General features: G+C 31.6%; 1 protein-coding gene across 1 annotated transcript in view; it reads left to right on the top strand.

The window, feature by feature from the left end:
• Window positions 1–1,102: 1,102 nt before the first annotated feature.
• LOC125070003 (protein spaetzle 3) overlaps window positions 1,103–8,620 on the top strand; it is a 49,778-nt gene continuing 42,260 nt past the window's right edge. The window contains exons 1-2 of the mRNA XM_047679667.1: window positions 1,103–1,113; window positions 5,194–5,196. The gene's annotated coding sequence lies outside the window, so the exon portion shown is untranslated. The remainder of the gene's footprint in view (window positions 1,114–5,193; window positions 5,197–8,620) is intronic.

Here is an 8,620-nt window from a genome sequence, read left to right as displayed (position 1 = left end):
TGAGTATTCAACAAACCCGCATTGGAGCAGCGTGGTGGAATATGCTCCAAAACCTTCTCCTCAAAGTTAGAGGAGGCTCAGCAATGGGAGATTTACAGGGTGCTAATGTATGTATGTATGTATGGTAATAATTGATACTGTATGTATAACTATACTCTATTCCAACCATAAGAGAAGGAAAGCCAAATAAACAACTTTTGACGGCAAATTGACTCGATATTAGCTGGATTATTCTATGATTCACTATGGATTTGAAAATGGCGTATTGAACGTTGACGATATTTTATCGGAATTTTGTAAGCAAAATTAAAATGGATATAAGTAGTTAGTAGTATTATGTGCACAATATATTAGTACACAAAATACCTATAAGTTATTAGCAAATAGCATGAAATACGTAATCTAAGGCTTTTTTATCTTTATTCCTACTTCGATTGGAATAGGCTTTAGACTGAAGTTCTTGGGACCAGAATTCAGTAAGTAAACTGAGCATTATTACTAATCTTATATTAATCTCTACAAAGATACAATAAAACGTAATGTAATATCCTGTTAATGTCCCCCTGCTAGGTTAAAGCCTCCACTCCTGTTGCAACCCACTATTTTCGGGTACGATTCACTTATTTTAAACACTTGACTATCTATATAAATATAACTTAACAGCGCGATTTTTAAGACATTTTCTGTTCACGCCCTCTCTGTGGAACCAGTTTTAGCCGGCGGTTTTTCCGAACCGATACGACTTGGGAACCTTCAAGAAAAGAGCGTACTCCTTCCTAAGAGGCCGGCAACGCACCTGCAACCCCCCTGGTGTTGCAGATGTCAATGGGCGGTGGTAGTCACTTTCCATCAGGTGAGCCTACTGCTAATTTGCCCCCCTATAACATAAAAAAATAGACACTTTCTATCAGGTGAGCCTTGCTCGTTCGCCATCTATTATATAAATATATAAAAAAAAACTTAACACAGTTTGTATAGGTAATTGAGTTTTTAAGAACAAACTGCTTGGATAATTATTATACATACAATTCAGACATATTTAACACATTTCAAAATTTGCGAATTTTGACATGTGTGAAATATGATCATTCATACAGAAGTCCTACCGATCTGGTTTCAAAAAAATATTGGTAGTTAGTATTCATGTATCAAATGAATGATTTATTTTTACAAAATAAATATATAATTTTCACTCGCCCTGTTACTAACATGCCAACGAGTGAATTGATGATCGCTGAATGAAACTTTGAGTTTACTTACTAACAAGATGTCGAAGAATTGTAAACCGCTTTGGAAGACCTATCAACACTACACTCGATTGAATTTGTCATAATTTGGACTAATGGAAATTCGCCTTTGGAAACTTTCGAAAATCATACCAATTACAATAGACCCAAACGGAAATTAAATACAATTTTATTGTTAATTGTATCAACGTGAGTCACTTGTAACTGACAAAAAGACTAAGTCGCAAATAACGACATTATAATACAAGTAATTAGCATTTATTATACAAAATTCCAGATTTGCACACGCGCGAACGGTGAAGGCGTCGCCCCGCCCTGCCAAGATACGACACTACCGGTTCACTAACCATTATTAAGGTACAGTAATATTATTTGTTCAAATATGCTGATTTTTTAATATATTGAGAATTTTGAATAGAAAAAAGTATTGAATATATTTTATGGCCGCACCAGAATTTGTATTTTATAACCTCCGGAATTGAGTCGAATAAGCTAACCTTTGAGAAGGTACCCAGACTCTGGAGGTCACCGGGGCATCTCGTACTAATTTATTAACGATGCTCGAATTGTTTAACTTCTCAAGATCTGACTATGGCTTAAAATCTTAAGATCCTGAATAAGATTATTATCGTTAAAAAAAATATTTTTTTTAAAATGGTTAATAGGCATTAAAGTTAATTGACATATCTAAGTGGGTGAGAAGTTAGAGTAAAATCGATTCAACTTTAATAAAGAGCAATTTAATTAATTCTTAAAATTAGTCTTCATCTTAACATGTTATCTGTCATGTCTCAAGACTAGGCGTGACACATTGTCCACGAGTTTTATCAACTCTTATTAATTTCTTATATTATATAAATTTAAATAAATAATAGAAATTATTATTGTATAATTTACTAATGATTGACATATTTTTTATGAATAGATTTACTGCATACCGATGCATAATTAAGTGCTTTCATATTAAACTTTATTTAAATAATAAATCCTAAAAAGTATCCTGACATATTTTGAAATCAATTGCTTAAAAATAATTTAACCAGCTTATAAGTATCTACCGATAACAAATTTGGGATTAATTAACACCGTTAATTTAAATAAATCAAGCGAGATTATAATTTATAAAAAATTTACAAAGTAACATTCAGTTTTCATTTCTGACCGATTTCATTTGACTATTTGTGACACTATTTTATTCGATCGGACTCCTGCGTGAATCTCAGATCACGAAACAAAGGGCAGTTTTGTTAATACGTCAATAATTAAAATTAAATATCTTCGGTCACATTAAGAAATAAACGCGTCGCACTTACCGATTTAAATCTTTGTACGATGATAGTTGACACCAACGTTAAAATCAAATTCTATTTTAATATGTACTTAGATACTTATCTAAATAAATAAATTGTCATATTACCATGTTCAACTAATTACATTATTTTAACAAGATTGTTTCATTTATTTCATTGACGATTACCGTGGTCGAGTGTGTACACCGGTTTTCATGGATACGCCACTCCGAGTTCCCGGGTTCGATTCCCGGCCGAGTCGATGTAGAAAATTTCATTAGTTTTGTATGTTGTCTTGGGTCTGGTTGTATGTGGTACCGTACTTACATTGGGATCAGAATAATGTATGTGATGTCAAATATTTATTTATTATTTATTGAGGTTAATCCCTTAATTGTAGCCATTGTGGCCTAATTCTAGAAAAATTCTAATATTATCACTTGTTATATTGTATCGAAATCTAGAAGGGTGAATTAAAAAAAAGTCTAGTCTATGTATATTCTCGCTAGTTATGTTATATGGAGTTTAGAATGAAGTATGAAATAAATGTTCCATAAATAGCCGGAATGGCTACTAAAATTAACATTACCTGAAATTAATATTGATGCTTTTATTTATTTCGATTTCGATTATAAATTTGATTGAGTAACAATTATTTCAAGGCAAATATTTATTTTTTCTCTCTAAGTACGTTTTACACTATTAAGTGTAAAATTTATACTTATTTGGACAAAACCGTCTTTTTTCAGAGTTCAAATTTATTACACACAAAAAAGTAAAAGGAAGTTCATTATTAAAGAAGGAGTGTAATATTATACAGGGTGTTAAGCTAGCTATTTTAAAAAAAGTGCAGATATTTGGGTCTTTTTAAAAAAAATCTTCAAATCTTGCTAGAAAAAAAATAGGCAGACTTTGTCTATGACAACCTTGGCCTAAAAAGTTTTGAATTGCCTATACTAGCTTCTCCTTAAAGCTTTGCACCCATCTTTAAGTCACCCTGTATATATTTGAGATAGTTCAACTACAAAAAGAAGTCAAGCATAAAAAACAAGTAATATATATGATGCATACTTTTATTTTACTAACGACTAATCTCTAGTTCATCCGCTGTAAAAAGCCACAAAGCTGCTGTACATAATGTAAAAAAATAAATAAATAATATTAAAACTAAACGTCATACGGAAATATAAAATGCAAATAGCTAATTTCCCTTCTCACTTTTTTTCCTAAGATTATATGTTTCTATCTCGCTCGCTTATTGATATAATATATAATAATATGCATTATAAAAACATTATTAATCTAACTGTGATGTGATGGACGATAAACTTAAAATACCACAAAAACAAATATACCAATTTGACTACTTCAATTCAATGAAATGTCAAGTACGCTGGCTGGTACGCATTGTCAAGTGGTATCGTAAGGTCACTGACGTTTACCAAGTCTCAAAATTCAAACACACACTACCTTAGAAATAAAGACTTTAACGAAATGCGATCGGTAAAAATTTTGCAATTTCAAAATTTATATGTACTTTGAGTTTTGGTTTTAAAATTTATAAAAATAATAGAACACAACATAATACAAATTGAAGAGTGCTTCGATTTTCATTAAATAATAAATTGAATATTTAGCATCTCACCTCGCTAATGAGCAATATTAACAATATACGCTCTCGTAACATTAGCACCGAGGGCGTTCATTGTTCAAAACAAATTGCACGCGTTTCCACAGTTTTGTGTTACACATTTTCGTCCCTTTTCACGAAAACACTCCCACTGATTTGTGAAAAAAGAGAGGAAAGATGTTACACATTAAAACTAATGTTATTTCACAAAGGAATGACGGACTCTTTCACTGTATTATTCTTCTCAAACTATAGTTGGTACTTATATCTTATTCTAACGTAAAGAGGAGTTAAGATAAACAAACCTCAGATCTACATATTCCTTATGATTTGTTAATCACACTGTCCCAATTTTGTACTAATGTTTGTTTTTTTGATATTCTACTTTGTTACTTTTTCTACTGCTATAGTTTGTTGTTACGATTTTTCATACATTTGTGATAGCATTTCCAATATTTTTTCTGTTCTGTGGACAACACGGCAGAACAAATATGAACGTAGTGACACAACATCAGACATCATTTACGAGGTACGCCAGTCTTGATATCGTAGAAACGCATGTATATTTAATATAATTCAAACAGTTAGTATTTCTTGCCTTTTAGATGATCCTATATAAATCATTATTAACTAATATCACGTTACTGTCGTCTGAGGATTAATTTTTTTACTTGGCGTTGTCGTAAAAAATACACGAGAGAATAATATAGAATACTCAGTAGCCACTAAACATTATTCAGTGCAAGCTTTTGCGTACCTTTCCTTACCTTACTTGCTTGCACAAAGCCCGTCTACGAAGTAAAAAAAATATTTAAAGCAAATAATAAAATACGCTGAGAACAATAGATAATACTATCTGAGGTCCCAAGTTTTATGTAAGCACAATTTTAGTATTATTAACCCAACCCTCCCCTTTGCCAGGAAAAGTGAGCAACAACTTTACTTCTCCCGAGACGAACCTGCAATACAATTACGCGAACATATATTTTTAATCCGTTTAGATTTCTTTATTATTATTTATGAGCAGCCAGTATTTCAGTCAAGGAATTTTCAGACTATAGAGGAATTTAATGTTCATTTACGTTGAATATTTGACAGCAGTAAAATATAATATTATTAGTACATAAACGATATAATGATTTGTTCTATTAAAAATTGGTGTATAAATTCAAGTCCACAATGTCAACAAAAATAAAAAAGGCGAATATCAAATTTCATGTTCACGTAATACTTGAATGGCTTTCTTTGAGAATTATATTACATATTTTTACATATTTATAAACATTTAAATTTTACATCCTGTTTAAATTAAAACGAAAAACATAAAAAGTATAACAGTACAAAGAAATCCCCGTTAGCGGAAATACGGAAATCCCAAACAATCAATTAATGTCATAACGAGAAGTAGACTAAAATAAACTAACGATTAATAATTCATCCTACCGCACGTTTTATGTATATATTACATAAAGTATAACTAGTCTGTGTGCTATGTAATAAATGTCGTGTTCACTAACATAAGTACAAGCAGTTGTAGTTCTAAAGAGTATTTAAAATGACTGCTAACGATTTAATAAAGGCATGATATAACCAGACTAAAATGTGATTATTATAGTCTTGGTTAAAGTATTTACGTTTAAATAGACTTGTGTTGTTGACCATTTAATTAATTTGCAGAAAAAACTGTTTTTCTAAATCAAATAATTGAAGGTAATTAGGTGCTTACTTTCCGTGCACGTCTTGGGTTTTGTAAAACAACGATTATAAATGTTTGAAGATCATATCTTTGCAGTGTGTATGCGTGTGTGTGCGTGTGTGTGTTCGATTTTCAAAAGTATTAAATAGTAACTGTATTTCTATTTGTTTTTAATTTTCACTCACTAAGTGTAGAATCTCTGTAATTCTCTTCGTAGATTCCTACTTCAGTTATATAGAAAATAAAATGAATCATAATTAATTCCTGAAATAATTATAATATATTGGATATATACAGTTCATAAAAATTTTGAGTCAAATTTTAAAATCGATTTTCAGAGAGCAGAGATCACTTATAGTAACCGTAAATTTTACGGTGCTACTTAAGATATTTTGCCATCAGTACTTGCTGTCCAACTTTTGTAATGATAGTCTAGTTATAAATTGCAACTAAATTATTCATAAAAAATACTTTAAATTAAAGACACTAAGGTTTTTTTTTTTTAATTAAAATAGGTGTTAGGTTTTTTAACTTTGATTATCTATTAATTATTATTTAATTATCTTATTAGATTTACTCCATGTTTTAATATAACGGTGGAAACTTTGTTGGCGTATGTTAGAATTATTTTGGTATCAAATGGTTAGTGTACTATACTATGCTGCATGTTTCCCGAAAATAAAATAAAATTAACAAATAAATAAATATATCTGTACCGAGACACAGGTTACGTAGAAAATAGTTGTATGTATGTATGAGATCTTCTTTGTGAGTTCTAGACGCGGAATGCCAATTTGGGCGTTGCATTTTTATGTTGATACGTAATTTAAAAAAAAAGTAATAATAAATAATCATAAATGTTAAATTGACTTCTTGCCACTCGTTACAAGCTGAAGCCCACATTGGAATAGCGTACTTAAATAGGCTCTAAGTTCTTCTCTTAAATATGCTAGAAGTTACAGACGTGTTTTCTTTTTGGTAGATATAATATAAATACGACACCACAACATAATGAAAAATGTATATATTTTTTTTTTTTTTATGTCAAAAGGTGGTAAACGAGCAGGAGGCTCACCTGATGGAAAGTGACTACCACCGCCCATGGACATCTGCAACACCGGGGGGCTTGCAGGTGCGTTGCCGGCCTTTCAGGAAAGAGTACGCTCTTTTCTTGAAGGTTCCCAAGTCGTATCGGTTCAGAAAAACCGCCGGCGAAAGCTGGTTCCACAGAGTGGTTGTGTGAGACAGAAAATGTCTTAAAAATCGCGCTGTTGTGGATTTTCGGACATCTAGGTGGTGCGGGTGATATTATTATTTTATTTATTATATTATTATTCGTCAGGAGCGGTCATCTAAAGGGAGACTAATTAACTGGGGCCAATCAAACCAACTTCGCAGGACATTATACTACACAGGGACGTGCGGAAACACAGGTTCACTCTCTAATTCTTATTCTTATAATCTGATGAGATAGCAAACACGAATCGGTCGATTTCCGACAGGATGGGAAAAACTTTAAGCGCAGTACCAGGCTTTACGTGCCTCCTGAGGCATGGGAGTGTGCACACACATCTAACTTCTAGTCTCCGGGCTATTACTGAGAAATTTTTCGATAGAAATACCCAGTAAAATTTTATCTCCTTCACCCTTGAAACCGGAACATAGAAATTCTGAGTAATGATATTTGACGATATAATCTTCTTATAAAAATTTGAAATAATGCTATTTTGTCTCATTGGTTTTACCGTGTTGTCTTGGTGGTATCCTATACGTACTTACTACTACAATGGTAATAACTTACTATAATAAAGTCATTACCAATAAATTCGATGATGGAATCTTGTATTTACTTTGTTGAGACATATGACTCATCCTTTGCGAATATTCAATTATAAAAGAGTTTTAAGTTATTGATGTCATCATAAAATGTTTAAAAATAAACAAACGTATCAAGACAAATTTATAAAGATGTCGCCCGGTCAACTTCAAAAATAATAACCATTCTCGTGTAGTTATAGTGAACAGTCGTGTGTGCAAAAAAAAGAGTGCACTCTCTATTATTTCATTATCATAATCCTATTGCACATTATTTCTACTGTATTGTAAATAGGTTATGCACAGGGCACTGGACAATGCACATTGAGTTAATATTTTCCAATTTAAAAATAAAATATTCACTTTATTAAAACGATTTTTTTTTTCTTTTATTCACTTAATTTGCTCATTAGAATTATCTATATTCTTAGTAGATATTAATCTACTTTTAAATTAATAAGGTACTTAAGTTTTTATTTAAATCTATATAAAAATGAGCTTAAAAACGATGAAATACAAATACCGACAGTAAAAAAAAAAATCGAGAGCGATTTGACGTACACAGCGAATACGGTGACCTTTACGCAATACGAATGTTCCCCGCGAATAAATATTAACTCACCATCAGTCACTGATACCGATATGGTCAAGTTGTTAGAACATGTGAAACTTTATCGGTGATTGCTATTCGATCCAGGAAAGCACCATTGAAATTTTTATACCTACCTATTTATTGATTCATCTAGTACTCGGCTGTAAAGGAAAACATTCGGATGAATATCTGTCACATGTATCACCGAACCGAACTTAATCGATGGTGAAATAATCTTCAAGCTACAAAAGGAGATCAGGCCTTAGCTCAGTAGTGGTTTTTGCAGGCCGTTGCAGTAAAATTTCGCTATTACTGAACCAGACGTTCAATCAGAAGCCTTGAGTCACCTTG

This window comes from Vanessa atalanta, chromosome 16 (genome assembly GCF_905147765.1).
Source record: "Vanessa atalanta chromosome 16, ilVanAtal1.2, whole genome shotgun sequence".
Taxonomy (NCBI): Eukaryota; Metazoa; Arthropoda; class Insecta; order Lepidoptera; family Nymphalidae; genus Vanessa; species Vanessa atalanta.
The sequence above is the reverse complement of the archived record's forward strand: the minus strand, read 5'-3'. Positions and strand labels throughout refer to the sequence as shown.